Raw genomic sequence first — 18,946 nt, 5'->3', positions numbered from 1 at the left:
ATCTGCAAATTAATTTACCATGCTGAAAGTTTCCTCTCCACTATAGTAATGCTCTTTGTTCGCCCAAATAATAATGTACCCATACATTAATGTTTCTCATTTATTCCCCACTCAAAAATGTCCCTTATACAGTATATAGTCCTATAGAACTGTGATGTCCTTATTTGTACCCCTATAGAACAGTAATGTCCCCCATTTGTGCCCCTAAACAGTAATGTCCACCTTATGTTCCCAAGAGAACAGTAATGATCCCTATGTTTGCCCCCACACAGTAACTTCCCCCATTTGTGTCCCCATAGAACATTATTATCTCTGATTTATGAAGCCATAGAACAGTAATGTTTCTCATTTGTACCCTAAATAATAATGTGCCCCATTTACGTCCCCGACATAATAATGTTCCCTAATTTCGCCCTCACATAGGAATGTCCTTGCTTGCCCCCCAAACAATAATGTCCTTACTTGCACCCCAAACAGTAATGTCTTTACTTGCCCCCCAAACAGTAATGTCCCTATTCATGCCCCCAAACAGTGATGTCCCATATTTATGGCTTCGTTTAATAATGCCCCCATTTGAGCTACCACACGGTAACATTTCCCAGTTGAACCCAACAACAGTAATATCCCCCACTTTTGCCTCCCATATAGAAAAGTCCTTCATTTGTCCCCCATACAGCAATATCTCCCTTCCATATCATGGTGTTTGTGTCAATGGAAAAAAATTCATCTCACTCTGAACTTTTATCAGAGTAAGTGGCAGAGGGTTCTCTGCCCCATGATGGTTTTCAACTGTGGACATTTTCCAACTCTTTCAGGAGTCCAGGAGGCCTCCCCTTTTTCTAGGAGCCTTCTAGATATACCGGGAGAGTTGACAATGTATATTTTATCTTGCTTATAGGGGTAGTCAAGCATCACATACTACCTTATGCTAAAGAACTCTTAATTGAAAGAGATCTCTCCTGGCAATGTCAGAATATGTTATTTCTAACTCAATGGACATCTAGCTCTGTTCATTCTGGGTTACAAACTGAATACCAAAGACTTACACTGAAAAATGCAGTAGAAGAGCAGTATGAGAAAGGGACCACGCATAACAGTGAAGATTTCAGTGCCATGCAGGGTCTGCAAAAAGCTGGGTCACAATGATCCTTTCCAAATGGATCACTATTTTCCTTCTGATGGCACCTTGGTTGCTCTGATCATTTTTGATCCTTCTGCCTGCTTATTACTTATCATTGAGAGCTTGGAATAGTCACCTTTTACTTGTCACCTGTGTGTTAAATAGCGGTCACCTGAAGGTCAAGTAATTCTTTCTTTTGTAGACCATCATTTTGGGGATTTTTTCTCGTCCTAGATGATGTGTGACCAATGACAACATACCAATCACATGTGCGGTTATTTGATAGCTCAGAGCCACAATCACAACATGCAGCTTGAGCTGTGAATGAGACTGAGCGCCTACACAGCAGCAATCCTCCATTGTGATGGCAGCCTAGTTTCCATAGGAACTGAGGGAGGGAGATTGCAGTTCCAGGCTCCATGAGCTCATTCTGTCTGCCTCCCTAGAAGAAGGAGGGAGGGGCGGCTACTTGCCTACCCATCCAGCCATCCTCAGCATCCTCACAGCCCCAGCTGCTGATGTGTGGCTTATACTGTCAGCTGCAGGAGCAAAATGGATTCAGGACTGAGACAGCTCAGCGTTCCTCTCTGCCAGACCTCAACATGGTGAGTCCTGATATAGCTCATCATTCCATGTTTTCTTATGGGTGTAAGGCTGCGTTGTCATTGTCATCTCTGGGCATCGGCGTACAAGAAAGACTGATTGAGGATGCCAGGTTAAAATGACAGCTTGCTGCAATCGGATCATTTCCATTGAAGAATGACCCTAGTCATGTATTATTTACTAGCCACATTAGCACTGCAATAGTCTTTTGAAGGGTAATGATGGCAGCGATTGTAGTAATCGGGCTGGGCCTCACCTTCATTTCCATCTGGAAGACACAACATCCCCGGGGAGTTACAATGAATTCATGATTCTGGCATGTGCAACAATTTTTATCTATTTTCTCTCATCTCCTCTGCTATCGTGACAATACGACAAGCCTGATCCAACGTGACTGCTTAGATGGGTATATAGATTGGACTGTATGGTAATGTGGTATGGTAGACTGGCATTATGGTAATGTGGTATGGTAGACTGGCATTATGGTAATGCACAGAAATCCTATAGTAAGGTTAATTGTTGAGGTAGCGCAATGGAATCATTTGCTACAATGTCAATCATTTATTGTAACAAGAGCCCAATAGGCCATCATCGGACATTCCGACATCTCACGTGATATTTTTATGCATGAGATGCCATCAAAGTATATGTTTTCAGTGGACGTGATATCCTTGTATTGTGTTGCCTCTAGCTTCCAACCAGATTTCATTTTTAGAGAGCTTTCGCATTTTGGCCAATCCTCTTCCCATTTGGCATGTATGAGAGATGTTTGGTCGTATCCCAGTATTAATGTAGGCTATATTCTGATATATAGCATAGCCACGGTAGGTACAGATTTGCCGCACTAGTAAGAATATTCATCGTATGGTTTGTGATTGTAGGTTTATGTATCACGTGCCTGTCTTTTACTGTAGCCTATTGATTTTTGCAAATAATATTGGCTTGGCACTATGCACTGAATGTCGTGGAGAGCACACAAAGCCTCTATATTATTGCAAGAGCAAATACGGTCCTCCTATATATTGAGTTGAGTTCAGATTTTCCAGGCCTTGGTTCTTACTTCTTGGCCTACTGAGTCACGAGGGGAATAAATCTTACAATGGTGACCTTTATTATATATAATCCCTGGCTGTTCATTTTTTTTATCATGTTCACTTAATAGTATGCAAAAAGCAAACATGCTAGATTTCTACATTTTATCCTGTCCACAGACTAAAGGTCTCTACACAATGAATGATTCTTCACAGCTATTCTTGTAATCCTTTTGTAAGGGAATTTGTTCGTACTTACTACATATCTTTCGATCTGCACAGTTTTTCTATACATTTTAGTACTGGATCACTTTGTATATTGTGACTGACCTGAACAGGAATCACCTTGACTGAAGTACATATACAGGGAGTCCTTAAAGACTGGACACATAGACAAAAATACATATTTTCAAGACGTGAAATTTATGAACATTTTATTCAACTGGAATATTAAATAATTTCTTCAATATGATTTCAATCATTTGCAATTCAAGGGTAGATGTGCTTGCAAAATTTACGTGAACTTGATGTAATAAATCCACATTGCTGTCAGTTTTAGCACATTCATTCTTTATACGTTCAATCAAGTATGTTACATACGTGGTCAAAATTGTTGTTATCCCTCTTTTAATGAAAGAAAAACCCACAATGGTCACAGAAATAACTTGAATCTGATAAAAGTAATAATAATTAAATCTATGGAAATGAACAAATGAAAGTCAGACATTGCTTTTCAACCCTGCTTCCACAAAATTAAAAAAAAAAATAAACTCATGAAATAGGCCTGGACAGAAATGATGGTACCCCTGAAAATAATGTGACAAAAGGGACATGTTAAATCAAGTTGTCCACTAATTAGCATCACAGGTCTCTACAATCTTGTAATCAGTCAGTGGGCCTGTATATAGGGCTACAGATACTCACTGTGCTGTTTGGTGACATGGTGTGTACCACACTCAACATGGACCAGAGGAAGCAAAGGAAAGAGTTGTCTCAGGAGATTACAAAGAAAATTATAGACAAGCATGTTAAAGGTAAAGGTTATAAGACCATCTCCAAGCAGCTTGGTGTTCCTGTGACTACAGTTGCACATATTATTCAGAAATTTGAGATCCATGGGACTGTAGCCAACCTCCTTGGACGTGGCCGCAGGAGGAAAATTTATGACATATCAAAGAGATGGATAATACGAATGGTAACAAAAGAGTCCAGGAAAACTTCTAAAGAGATTAAAGGTGAACTTCAAGCTCAAGAGAACATCAGTGTCATATCGCACCATCCGTCGAAGTTTGATCCAAAGTGGACTTCATAGGAGACGACCAAGGAGAACACCATTGTTGAACAAAAATCATAAAAAGCCAGACTGGAATTTGCCAAACTACATGTTGACAAGCTACAAAGCTTCTGGGAGAATGTCCTATGGACAGATGAGACAAAAATGGAAGTTTTGGGCAAGGCACATCAGCTCTATGTTCACAGACGGAAAAATGAAGCATATCAAGAAAAGAACACTGTCCCTACTGTGAAACATGGAGGAGGCTCTGTTATGTTCTGGGGCTGCTTTGCTGCATCTGCTACAGGGTGTCTTGAATCTGTGCAGGGTACAATGAAATCTCAAGATTATCAAGGAATTCTAGAGAGAAATGTGTTGCCCAGTGTCAGAAAGCTTGGTCTCAGTCACAGGTCATGGGTCTTGCAACAGGATAAGGACCTGAAACACACAGCTAAAAACACCCAAGAATGGCTAAGAGGAAAACATTGGACTATTTGAAGTGGCCTTCTATGAGCCCTGACCTAAATCCTATTGAGCATCTTTGGAAACAGCTGAAACATGCCATCTAGAGAAGGCTACCTTCAAACACGAGACAACTGGAGCAGTTTGCTCATGAGGAGTGGGCCAAAATACCTGTCGAGAGGTGCAGAAGTCTCATTGACAGTTACAGGAATCGTTTGATTGCAGTGATTGCCTCAAAAGGTTGTTCAACAAAATATTAAATTAAGAGTACCATCATTTCTGTCCAGGCCTATTTCATGAGTTTAATTTTTTTTTTAATTCTGTGGAAGCAGGGTTGAAAAGCAATGTCTGACTTTCATTTGTTCATTTTCATAGATTTTTCATTTATTATTACTTTTGTCAGATTCAAGTTATTTCTGTGACCATTGTGGGTTTTCCTTTTATTAAACGAGGGGTACCAACAATTTTGACCACGTGTGTACAGCTGTGATTTTCATGGGGTGCACCTTCTCCTTTAGCATACTGCAGAAAAAGAAGTCAAGGGGGGCTAAAACCATATTTAGTCTGTGGAGGAAAAGAAATTATAGTTAATGAGAATTCCTATGTGTCCAGACTTTAGGGACACCCTGTAATATACTGTATATTTTTGATAGGGCAAATGTATAACATACTTCTGTTTTTCAGGGAATATTCACAAGTTGCAAATTTGTTTCATATCACATAGTTATCAGAAATTCTATCCCCAAAAACAAGCATTTTTATCTTTGGCAAATTTACATAATATTTCAGTGAGAGATTGAGAAGACACATCTACTGCCTTTTATCCCAAGTGAAAACATCCTATTTCCTCCATGTTTTCCCTAAAAACAGTTCCCTAAAAATTGGCCCCACTGGGAGTAGCTTGTTGCTCGGATCTGCTCTCAAAAATATTTACAAAGAATCTGAATCCAAAGAAAGAAATAAGTTTTTTATAGTTTCTGTAGCCCGAAAAATTTATCAAAAATTGCTTAGACCTTTCCTATTCATTTCTATTGCAAAACTACTTTGCTTAGTTGTATGTTAAGTCCTTGCATGGTGGGAAAAAAAGAAAGTACTTGTCACTTCTTTGGAGTGTCTCCTGATGGAAAACACTCCAAACTAGACACTGTCCAATCAAGAGGCTGTAAAAAAAATCTTCAAAAAATCTTGAAAACCTCTTCAAAACTGCTTTAGGAAACTAAAAACTCCCCAAAGAAGGAGGATTTCCTGAAGTAGTTTCCTCTAGAAAACTCGTAATTTTACTTCCTCAAAAACACTTTGTTTGCACATGCCCTATCCAATCCTAGGAGGGTATATGGTAGTAATGAGGTTATGCTTCATAAACTGGGTAAGGGTATGTTTACACCATGCATTCATTTTGCATTTTTTGCCGCAATTTTGGAAAATTACTGCATTAACTATGCATTTTTAACATGATATTGGAAAGTAGATGGAAATATTACAGTGCAAATACATTGTGTGAATACATCCTAAAAGTCCTCACCTATGAGGTGACTTCCCCCAAGTTCTTGATTTAGGCTATGCCTGCCTCTGCGCCATCCAAATACGGAATAACTGTTCCAGGTGATGACACTACAAATTATTTCATCCTGGAAATCATTATCTTGTATAGTTAAACACAATAAGAAGAAGTTACAGGTTTACTTTCTTTAAGAAAAAAGGCAAAAGCAGGTAAAAATATATTGTACTAAACTGTATGTCCCTTTTTGGCCTGGATACTTATATGAAGACAGCTAGTAAGGCACAGGTCTCACTGTAGTTTGCCAGGTAAGACGGTAGATAAATGTTTTAAAAATCTTGTAATAGAAAATTAGCCAATCAAGACCCTGGTATTTGGCTAGATCAGTGTGCTACTATAAAGAGCCGTATTTGTCAAGAATAAGATAGATGGCGGAGTTTGGTGGTTACACATCAGTGTTGAGGCACAACACATGGTAGTTACCAACAAAAACAGCAACAGTCTCCTATTACAGTCCACAATGTAACTTACAAAAGGGGGTTGCAAACCTTAGCATTTGGTTTGGTCTCTGTCTCAGGTCAGTCGCTTAAACAAGGTGCCCACAATACAGACTAGGGGCTTGTAATAGTGTGCAACTACTTACAAAATCAAGGGCCACCTCTATTCAGTGTTTACTCAAGCAAGACCCATAATGACAGCAGTTCAGAGCAGGTCCATGGTGTAGGCGGTGGTCCAAAACCATCCAGTCAGATGTCACAGTCACTGCTCCTCTTAAAGGTCAACTCCAACTACGCATCCTCCTCACTACTACTGATCTAGGAGAGGTTTGCCTTGGCTGTGCGTCAATGTGCCTAATACATTCCTTTGTTGACTATACCAATGTCTTGGTCTTTGAACTGTCTGTAGACAGTTGTACAGCTTTCTTTCTCCTCTGGTAAAGACTAACTCTCTACAGTTGATGGCCTCCACTGCGTTACAGGCTCCATGGTCATCTATGGGGTCTGTGTCTTTCTTAACAGGCAGCCCATACTCCTAGGCTAGCTTCTCTGCAGCTCACCTCTGTGTACGTCTGCTGTGGTCTGCCAACCTGCCTTTATAGTTGCAGCGCATCCTGCTCCAGAACCCCAGGGGCAGATGACCATTTCACACAACTGCTCATTGGTGCTTATTCATATATGCCCCTTTCATCGGAGCGGCAGGGAAAAATGTTCAATGCCTGCGCACATAACCTCTTATTCAACCAGTTTATATGCCCACATGTATCACATAATTTATGGTGTATTTTCTGCAATAAAATGGCTTTAAACCACACATTTCCATATTCGCAGTATACCATGACATTACAGGGCTTAGTATAGCATGACATACTGTACCTTAGTCGTGCTGCACCGCTCAAAGATACATCATGTTGGAATGGGGTGGCCGGGTGCTCTGATACTCTCTTATTGGAGTGTTATTTTACAAAAACAGGATTTTAAAGAGGAAGCTAAGAATGTTATAGTCTTTTGCAAGCAAATGCTGTAACATTCTAATTACTACCTCTTGAAGCTCATCAAGAGAATGCCAAGAGTGTGCAAAGCAGTCATCAAAGCAAAAGGTGGCTACTTTGAAGAACCTAGAATATAAGACATATTTTCAGTTGTTTCACACTTTTTGTTAAGTATATAATTCCACATGTGTTAATTCATAGTTTTGATGCCTTCAGTGTGAATGGACAATTTTCATAGTCATGAAAATACAGAAAAATCTTTAAATGAGAAGGTGTGTCCAAACTTTTGGTCTGTACTGTATAAGTAAGTTGGACATATACCAGCAATATACCATCACTCTCTTTATATTAGGCCTTCTTCACACATAATTGTCTCCAGTACGTGTGGTGACAGTTTTCACACGTACCTGAGACACTTACAGGAGTAGACCCATTCAAATGAGTGCAAAAGTAGGCAAAACACGCTGTCATGTCCGTTTTTTATCAGCAGCACGGGCTTCAAAATGTCCCGCACACGTGCACCCTGATGATACCCGTGTGTCATCATTGTGACACGCATCGGCGCCTGGGAAACAGCAGTACAGCTTGCGCTGTTCCCCGGTGCCGGGTGCTGAAGGCAGCTCCTACCATTGTTATCTGCTCTCCCTGCGATCAGCAAGAGCATGCGACAATGATGTGAGTTGTATTCAGCACCCGCTATGTACATTGGGTGTAAAATTAAGCGTTAATTTATAAGATGCGCCAATTCTGATGCTTAGCCTCCACTCTTCCCACTTGCCCTGGTGCGTTGGAAAGTGGGGTAATAGGGTTGGGATTGATGTCAGCTTTGTATTTGCAGCTGACATCAAGCCCAGGGGTTAGTAATGGAGAGGTGTCTATTAGACACCCCCATTACTAATCCCATAGTCATATTGTAAAAAAAAACACCCAGATTAAAGTCCTTTAATTGAAATAATGACACAGACTCCTATACTGAAATGAACACTCCCCACCCTCTTTTTGCCATTCATTAGGGTAAAATTAAAAATAAAAACCAATCATATTCCTCACCTGTCCGACAAGAAGATAATCCATATGAGAAACCCTATGTCTCACGTTGTAATCCATCTCTGCGACATTGGGATTTCATGGCTGAGCAGTGGCATGAAGCGACCGCTCAGTCATGAATCCAGGAAGACACTGAGCTGCACTTGGGACGCAGCTTCAATGACCTGCGGTGACGTCATTGAGGTTACCGCAGGTCATTGAAGCTGCAGTGCCCTCAGGCTGCTCAGTATGAGCGGCCCGATGAACTGCGGTGACCTCGACGAGATCACCACTAGCACCGTGGGAAATTTTCTTACTTCATGCCACCGCGCAGCCATGAAATTCAGATGTCGCAGAGATGGATTACAACATGGGACATAGAGTTTCTCATATGGATTATCTTTTCTGCGGACAGGTGAGGAATATTGTTGTTTTTTTAGTTTTTATTTTCCCCTAATAAATGTGAAAAACAGAGTGGGGAGTGTTTATTTCAATAAAGGAGTCTGTGTCATTATTTCAATTAAAGTACTTTATTCTGGGTGTTTTTTTTACAATATCACTACAGGGTTAGTAATGGGGTCATCTTATAGACGCCTCTCCATTACTAACCCCTGGGCTTGATGTCAGCTGCCAATACAAAGCTGACATCAACCCCAACCCTATTACCCCACTTGCCAACGCACCAGGGCAAGTGGGAAGAGTGAGGCTAGGTGCCAGAATTGGTGCATCTTATTGATACACCATTTCTTGGGCCACTGAGGGCTGATCTAATTAGCCTAGTAGGGGGGCCAATATCCATGGCCTCTTCCCTGGCTATTAATATCAGCCCAGAGCTGTCTGTATAGCCTCTGCTGGTTACAATTTATAGGGTGACCCTACATAGTTTGTTTTCTCGGGTCCCTCTGTAAAATAACCAGTAAAGGCTAACCAAACAGCTATGACCTGTTATTAATAGCCTGGGAACATTAATGGCCCCTTTCCCTGGCAAGTAATATCAGCCCCCAGCGGGCGGTTTTCCCTCTGCTGACTATGAAAAATCGGTGGGAGCCCATGCAGGTTTTTTATTTAATTCTTTATTTTTTTTTTTAAACTTTGTTTTTATTGAAAATAAAGTTTTCATACATTAATAAATGCGAATGTGGCTTGAAATATACATGACAAGGTTGCTATAAGATGGTAAATAGCAGAATGTACACTGCAAGCATAGTTACATCAAGTCAAAAAGCAAACCAAGAACTAGGAGGGGAGAAAAGAGAATACCCAAAACAGGTACTTTCCTTACATATAGATCACCCAACAGGGGTGTATAACCTTATACTCTCTTTGGAAGATGTGCGGGCCCAATCGACACTAAGATAGACCCCTGACACCTAGATGGGTCACCACACTGCGGCTCTATCAAACACACTTCTTCACATGCGATTCCCCCAATAGTAGCTGCTCTTGATACCACACTGTAGGTTGGAAGCAAATTCTAGTATCATCTTGGGTGCTTTGTGGAAGCAAAGAGATGAAACTTTCCCAAGTTTCAAAGAAGGACTGTACCTTTTCCTCCCTGTGTAAGGAGGCCTCAGCCCAATCCATCTGAAGCAGGAACGACAGTTTTTCTGAAAAGATCTTCAAAGAAGGAGCTTGGTGTGGAAATTCTTTATTTTATACGAAATCTACACTGCGGGTGCTGAATACAACTCCTATCATTGTCGCCTAGTTGCGCTGATCTCAGGGAGACCAGGCGACAATGATGTGAGCTGCCTTCAGCACCCAGCGCCAGGGAACAGCGGTAACTGTAACGCTGTTTCCCAGGTGCCGGTACATGTCATATTGATGCAGCACACGTATGCCACACATATATGACCCATGAACACGGATATCTCCAGTACTGGTTTTTCCAGTACCGGAAATATCAGGACGTGTGAAAGAGGTCTTAGTGACATTGGCCCATGCCTATCTGCCCTGAATGAAAGAGTGCCTAAACTTCAGGCAGTAAAAGTTTGTGCAGTAGACTCCAGTACTCATAAACATGTGATGTAGCTCTAGGCTGAATGAATTAATGCAGTAGAATATAGGTTATTGTGCACTAGCATCTTGAAAAACAGTTGTTCTCCAGCATAATTAAATGTATTGATTAATGTACCCACCTGACTTTAGTGCAGTGGTGCACAACCTTTATTTGATTTCAATATTGCTTTTACCGTTTCACCAAAAAAAACAGTAAAAGTGTATACATATTCCTGTATTCACGGTGGTTTTTGTGACATATTCATGTAGTACTGATGGTTCTGGCTTCTTATTCATGTAGTGATGGTGGTTCTGGTGATGAATTCATCACCAGAATCTTCATCAGTAAATGAATATGGCACCAAAATCATCATCAGTACATAAATACTACAACATAACCATCAATAGTACATGAACAGAGCACCAGAATAATCATCAGTAAATAAATACATCACCAGAACCACCATAAGTACTTGACTACAAGAACAAAGCTTAGTATAATAATCAAGTAGAATGTTAGGTCAGCCCCATATACAGTGGCATGTAAAAGTTTAGGCACCCGTAGTCAAGATTACTGTTATTGTGAACAGTTAAGCAAGTTGAAGATGATATGATCTCTAAAAGGCCTAATTTTAAAGATGACACATTTCCTTTGTATTTTAGGCAAAAAAATATATATTTTCATCTTTTACATTTTAAAAATTACAAAAAGGAAAATGGGCCAGTGCAAAAGTTTGGGCACCCTACATGGTTAGTACCTAGTAGCACCCCCTTTTGAAAGTATCACTGCTTGTAAATGCTTTTTGTAGCCAGCCAGGAGTCTTTCACTTCTTGTTTGAGAGATTTTCATCCATTCTTCCTTGGAAAATTCTTCCAGTTCTGTGAGATTCCTGGGTCGTCTTGCACCTTTTGAGGTAGTCTATTGTGGATTTTAACATGTGTTTAGGATCATTATCCATTTGTAGAAGCCATCCTCTTTTCAACTTCAGCTTTTTTACACATGATGTTATGTTTGTATCAAGAATTTGTTGAAATTTCATTGAATCCATTCTTCCCTCTACCAGTAAAATGTTTCCCATGCCATTGGCTGCAACACAACCCCAAAGCATGATTGATCCACCTCCATGCTTAATGCCCATTTATTTCCACACATACAGTGGCATATAAAGTTTGGGCACCCCTGGTCAAACGTACTGTGATTGTGAACAGTTAAGCAAGTTGAAGATAAAATGATCTCTAAAAGGCCTAAAGTTAAAGATGACACATTTCTTTTGTATTTTTGGCAAAAATATATATATATATATATATTGTAATTTTTAACATTTTAAAAATTACATAAAGGAAAATGGGCTAATACAAAAGTTTGGGAACCCTTGGAGATTTGTGTGCTCAGATAACTTTGACCAAGGTTTCAGACCTTGATTAGCCTGTTAGGGTTATGGCTTGTTCACTATCATTGTTAGGAAAGGCGAGGTGATGCAAATTTCACAGCTTTATAAAAACCCAGCCTCCTCTATCCATGTACCAAAAAACAGCAGCCATTGGTTCTTCTAAGCAGCTGCCTAGCACTCTGAAAATGAAAATGGTGGAGGCCCATAAAGCATGAGAAGACTATAAGAAGATAGCAAAGCATTTTCAAGCTGCCCTTTCCTCAGTTTGAAATGTAATTAAGAAGTGGCAGTTAACAAGAACAGTGGAGATCAAAATAAGGTCTGTAAGACCTAGCAAAATTTCAGTGAGAACTGCTCATAGGATTGCTAGAGAGGCAAAACAGAACCCCTGCTGCACTGCAAAAGACCTTCATAAAGATTTAGCAGACTCTGGAGTTGTGGTACATTGTTCTATTGGTCAGAGATACCTGCACAAATATGGCCTTCATGGAAGAGTCATCAGTAGAAAACCTATCCTGCGTCCTCACCATAAAATTCACCATCAGAAGTAGGCAAATAACCTAAACAAGCCTGATGCATTTTGGAAACAAGTCCTGTGGACTGATGAAGTTAAAATAGAACTCTTTGGCCACAATGATAAATAGGGGTGGATCAATTATGCTTTGGGGTTGAATCTGAAGATTTTACAATGGCCCTCATAGTCCCCTGATCTGAACATCATTGAAAATCTGTGGCTAGACCTCAAAATAGCAAGGCATGCAAGACGTCCCAGGAATCTCACAAAATTAAAAGAATATTCCAAGGTAGAATCGATGAAAATCCCGCAAACAAGAATTGAAAGACTCTTGGCTGGCTACAAAAAGTGGTTAGATGCTGTGATACTTTCAAAATGGGGTGCTACTAGTTACTAACTATGCAGGGTGCCCAAACATTTGCACTGGCCCATTTTCCTTTTTGTAATTTTTAAAATGTGAAAGATGAAAATATATATCTATGTTTTCTGCCTAAAATACAAAGGATCATCTTTAACTTTAGGCCTTTTAGAGATCATTTCATCTTCAACTTGCTTAATTGTTCACAATAAAAGTAATTAATTTTGACGAGGGGTGCCCAAACTTTTACATGCCACTGTATACCAAAGAGACATTACAGGTTCTTCTTTGTTAGCTATCGTAATTAATGTCTTATTATTTTTTTCACTTTGAGAAATTATATTTACTTCTGGGTACAGACATAAAATAGTCTGCATGTTTACTATGAACTTTCCTGGTTGAATACTTATTAAATCATTATGACCTCCTTCATGGTGCATTGATCTCTTACAAGGTCCTGCTTTACAGACAAAATTTAGCTGTCTAAATAGTTATATAATACGTAAAATGAATTATCCCTCTTTTCCTGGCAATCATGAAAGCGGATATGTCTTTTTTCTACTTCATATATCACTTCTTACAGATAAGCACAGACACCCTACAGATGCCCTAAGCTTTTTGATTGTCTTGTTGAGGCTAATAAACCATTACATGATAAATGCTGCTGTTTCGCAGCCTGTGGTATACGTAGCCCCTGGTAGGTAGAAGGCTACTTGAGTTTTTAAACCAAATTAACTACTGTATAATGCAAGATGATAACAAGCTAAATCTATCCCCACTGAGTTTTTTAATGATTATAAATATTAATAGATACTCACGCCCTTCTATTGCACTAAATATAAGAGGGTTTACCTATCTTATTTTAAGTGAGCCTAAGGGGTGAAACTGAACGAGCTATACTTTCCTAACAGCGATGTTGATACTTAAGGTATTCATAAATACAGAGGCATAGTTATATAGAGTGCTACATGGTGGCTCAGTGGCTAGCACTGTTGCTTTGCCATGCTGGGGTCCTGGCTTCAAATCCCACCAAAGACAACATCTGCAAGGAGTTTGTATGTTCTCCCCATATTTGCATGGGTTTCCTCCCACAATCCACAGACATACTAATAGGGGATTTAGATTGTCAGCCCCAAAGGGGACAGTGAGGACAAAGTCTGTAAATTGTTGTTGAATATGATGTCAGTATATAAGTAGGCATCATAAATAAATAGGGGGAAAAGTTACAGTTGAGATATATAGAGTAAACTGTAATTTTAGCTATAAGTGACAATGCGACCTTAGTGCTAACTTTAAGTCAAGCCTTGATCATTTGTAATATTTGTCACATTCTTAGGACCACTTTCCCAGTTCTTTCCATGAGGCTCACTCTCACACTGCTATTTGCATGAGTCTTAGTATTAAACCAGTATTTGTGACTGCTCTTCACTTCAGTCATTTTTTGCTCTCCAGGCTCTTATCCTCACAGCGTCCACTTGCATTAAGGAATGGTCTCCTCCTAAATGTGCACTCCAGACCTTCATACTCACAACACCACTTGCACAACTGGATGGTCTTCCTCAATGTACACTCCAGGCTTTCATACTCGCAACACCACTTGCACAACTGGATGGTCTTCCTCAATGTACACTCCAGGCTTTCATACTCACAACACCACTTGCACAACTGGATGGTCTCCTCCTGAATGTGGTCTCCAGACCCACATACTCACAACACCACTTGAACAACTGGATGGTCTTCCTCAAAGTACACTCCAGGCTTTCATACTCACAACGCCACTTGCACAACTGGATGGTCCTGTTACACGCATGCCACCTAAGTTCAGATTGGGGCGAGACCGGTTACATGAATTCGTTGGAATCCTGAGGGAACCGTTACTCAGGGCGACCATAGGCTGCAGCTTCTCTCAGGCACATGATAGATTCAGTTTCTGATCAGACACATCTGGCAAGAGTTTTCATAAACGGTAGAACAGTAACATTTAATGAGGCACGGCCAGTGCAATGCAAATGTCTCTTGAGAAACAGGCTCCAGTAATAACAGTACAATCTCCTTAGCAGCACAGCAGTACACAGTCTATTATCCGGTAGCACAGTACAGCACAGTTTTAATGCATACATAACCACAGGCTTTTCCTTCACAAGGACTCAATTGTACACAGCATTCTTTATCCTGCATGGAGATGGATGGCGGAGATTTGATGAGAGAGATGATCTCTGTGACACAATTCCTTCCAGTCCTTATCTTCCTGCCCAATGATAGACTTCCTGAACTAACAGTGCAGGGTATCTGACCTGTGTTGAGCTTCACCCTGGACTTGAATCCTGTTCTCTTTCCTGCACTTCTGTGAGATATAGATCACACACACCACTTCTCCCTTTGGCTCTGGCCAGACAGTAAACAACTTCCCCACAATCCCCCTGGGGCTCTGCTAAAACACTCCCCTTCTCCTGTGACTGTGTTAACCCCTTTAGTTGCTGGATGCTTCTGAAGCACAGCACTTCCTGTCTCCTGTGCTTGTGTTACTTCTAATAGGTGCTGAATGCTTTCAAAGCAACAGCACTACTTCTGCATGTCACACTCTGCAACAGCACTACTTCTGTGTGTCACAGTCCTCCTCAATGTGCACTCCAGACCTTCATACTCACAACACCACTTGCACAACTGGATGGTCCTCCTGAATGTGCACTCCAGACTCTCATACTGAAACTCCACATGCACAACTGGACAGTAGTCTCCTGGATCACTATGCTCTTCCACCTGACTTTATTCCACTGGCTAATTTGGGTACAACTATGTTCCACTGTTGCTTGCTGGATATGCTCACATGGCTTTGGCCATGATAGCTAGTTCAGGTGGCACATAGAATCATACAGTGCAAAAGAACAATGCAAATTCATAGGTGCAACATGCCCAACATAATAATAGCAGCCTAACTGGTAAGAGGTGGCCAGAGTCCACCTTCATTTTCTTACACAAGAACCTGCCCAGGATGAATTTATATAAAATGATGCTGACTATGTATGATTCAGACATCGTGGTCCTAGAGGTATTAATAGGGTATTATAAATTAAAGATCACCACAGTCACATGAAATGATTACTTTCTAGCAGGATTTATAAATTATTTCTGCTGTTCTAACTTCCGATTTTCTTGTCTGTGTAACATCCCTCCTTCTTCACCACCTGCTGGCTTAGTTAAACCATGTTAGCAGAATAAGGTCATCGTTAAGCGATCTTTTTGAACTTCAAGGCACAGCTTATGTTAAAGATGAATAGAAGCACACCGCTCCAGGAAGGTTTTTAATTGTTGCTATGGTAATTGAAGCTGTAAAGTGGAAAGCTGATATCTCTAGAGAGTTTCATGAACAGGGGTAGCTTTGTATTTTCATACTGCTGACAACCATCTTGTAAGAAGTATTGGAGACTGCAATGTCATGTTTTTTTACTCTACTTGTTTATTGTTTGCTGACTGTAAATAGTTTACATTTCTGGTGAACCAAGAATGTGACATGTTGACCGGGGTCTACACAGTCAGTGACATTTCTAGGCCGGGGTAGAGATGAGCAATTTATCCTTCACTTGCAGTATACTGTTACTAATACTGGTTCTCCTGCATTATAATGGGGTTGTTTTGTGTAGATGGATTGTACAGACCTTTAAGGTCATGTTCACATGTTCGGTACTTGGTCAGTATTTTACATCAGTATTTGTAAGCCAAAACCAGGAATGGATGAAAAATACAGAAGTGGTGACGTGTTTCTATTATACTTTTCCTCTGATTGTTCCATTCCTGGTTTTGGCTTACAAATACTGAGGTAAAATACTCACCAAATACTCAACGTGTGACCGTGGACTAAAGCACCACTCAAGCTTTTTTTTTTTATTTCAGCGCTGGAGGTGTATCACTAATCCAAGTTCCCTCTAGTCTTATACTCACCAGCTTCTATCGCCGCTGCTCCGGGCATCTCCTATAGGTTGTGACCTCCCGGATCGCTCCAGTGTTTGCTGGGCGAGCTGGAAATCACTACTCAATGTAAGTTTATAAGATCCAAAATGAGGCCCTCATAGACTTACACTAAAAGCTTGTGACCATTACCTCTGATTTCCGGTCAGTCAGAAGTTGCAGGCACACGATGGCGGATTGGGACCTGAGCTGCACCAGGTAGAGCTGAAGACGGCGTGTGGTGAGAATAACATTAGGGGAATGGAACATGGACACAACTCTAGCAGTGTAACTAAAAAAAACACTGGAGTGGGGGTTTAAAAATAGGCTCATGGTGGTCTGAAGATAAAAAGAAGCAGAGTACCCACCTACTGGACCTTCGCCGTTCCTCAGTACTGCTGCCTGTATGTCCCACTGGTCTCTTGCTTTTCCTTCTGAAAAGTTTCGCTCTGAGTCTATAGAATTACATTAAACTTTGTAAAGTAGTTAATACAGATGAGGATAGGGCACAGCTACAGGAGGATTTAGATAAATTGGGGAGTTGAGCCAAAAAATAGCAAATGGGGTTCAATGCCGATAAATGTAAGGTCATGCACATGGGAAAGAAAAACAGCAGTCACCCATACATATTAAATGGGAAACCGTTGGGGAAATCTGACATGGAGAAGGACCTGGGCGTCTTGGTTAATAGCAAATTAAATTGGAGTGCCCAGTGTCAGGCAGCAGCTGCGAAGGCAAATAGAGTCATGGCATGCATCAGAAGAGGAATAGGGGCATATGATGAGAACATTGTTCTTCCTCTGTATAAAGCGCTGGTAAGGCCGCACTTAGAATATTGTGCACAGTTCTGGGCTCCAGTGCTCAGGAAAGACATATTGGAGCTAGAGAGGGTACAAAGGAGGGCGACTAAGGTAATAAAGGGAATGGAGGGACTAGAATACCCAGAGAGATTGTCAAAATTAGGCCTATTTACGTTGGAAAAGAGAAGGCTTAGGGGAGACCTCATAAACATGTATAAATACATCAGGGGGCAGTACAGAGATCTCTCCCATGACCTGTTTATACCAAGGATGGTGACAAAGACGAGGGGGCACACTATGCGTCTGGAGGAAAGGAGGTTCCTGCACCAGCATAGAAGGGGATTCTTTACGGTCAGAGCCGTGAGACTCTGGAACTCTCTGGGAGAGGAAGTGGTGATGTCCAACTCACTTAAAGAGTTCAAGAGAGGCCTGAACGCCTTTCTTGAGAACAATAAAATTACATCTTATGCTTAGTTAATTAATCCAGGTATTTAATCTGACTGCCAGATTGGTGTCGGGAAGTGAATTTTTCCTCAATGATGTAAATTGGCCTATACCGCATGGTTTTTTTTTGCCTTCCCCTGGATCAACGCTGCGGAATAGCTGCAGTGCACAAGAAATAGGCTGAACTGGATGGACGCTTGTCTTTTTTCTGCCTTATAAACTATGTAACTATGTAACTAAGAGAGTAACGAATGCTCCACACTGGCAAGTTACAGATGTGGTCATTCACGAGATGCCAGAGCTCTGCTGAAGCTGGGAGAAGATGGTGACCAGTGAGAATGTTACTACCTTCATGACACATGACTGATACCAAAGTGGCAAAAAAAAAACCACTGGATTGGCAATTTAAACTTATATTTGATGCTAGCATTATTGGAAGAGGTGATAGGTCATTGTCCGAATGTAGACTATGGATATGTATCTGGTATTCTACAGTATATACTGCTTATATATGCAGCTGGCATTAATATGTACAGTACAGACCAAAAGTTTGGACACACCTTCTCATTTAAAGATTTTTCTGTATTTTCATGACTATGAAAATTGTACATTCACACTGAAGGCATCAAAACTATGAATTAACACATGTGGAATTATATACTTAACAAAAAAGTGTGAAACAACTGAAAATATGTCTTATATTCTAGGTTCTTCAAAGTAGCCACCTTTTGCTTTGATGACTGCTTTGCACACTCTTGGCATTCTCTTGATGAGCTTCAAGAGGTAGTCACCGGAAATGGTTTTCACTTCACAGGTGTGCCCTGTCAGGTTTAGTAAGTGGGATTTCTTGCCTTATAAATGGGGTTGGGACCATCAGTTGTGTTGTGCAGAAGTCTGGTGGATACACAGCTGATAGTCCTACTAAATAAACTGTTAGAATTTGTATTATGGCAAGAAAAAAGCATCTAAGTAAAGAAAAACGAGTGGGCATCAT

The 18,946-nt window shown here is 40.6% G+C and overlaps 1 protein-coding gene across 2 annotated transcripts in view; it reads left to right on the top strand.

Moving 5' to 3' along the window:
- The first annotated feature begins 1,537 nt into the window (after positions 1-1,537).
- Positions 1,538-18,946, top strand: part of JAKMIP2 (janus kinase and microtubule interacting protein 2) — a 155,346-nt gene continuing 137,937 nt past the window's right edge. For both annotated transcript variants that reach the window (XM_073651290.1, XM_073651289.1), the window contains exon 1: positions 1,538-1,725. The gene's annotated coding sequence lies outside the window, so the exon portion shown is untranslated. The remainder of the gene's footprint in view (positions 1,726-18,946) is intronic.

Source organism: Phyllobates terribilis, unplaced genomic scaffold, assembly GCF_046119375.1.
Source record: "Phyllobates terribilis strain yellow unplaced genomic scaffold, ASM4611937v1 Scaffold_11__3_contigs__length_659146591, whole genome shotgun sequence".
Lineage (NCBI taxonomy): Eukaryota > Metazoa > Chordata > Amphibia > Anura > Dendrobatidae > Phyllobates > Phyllobates terribilis.
The sequence above is the reverse complement of the archived record's forward strand: the minus strand, read 5'-3'. Positions and strand labels throughout refer to the sequence as shown.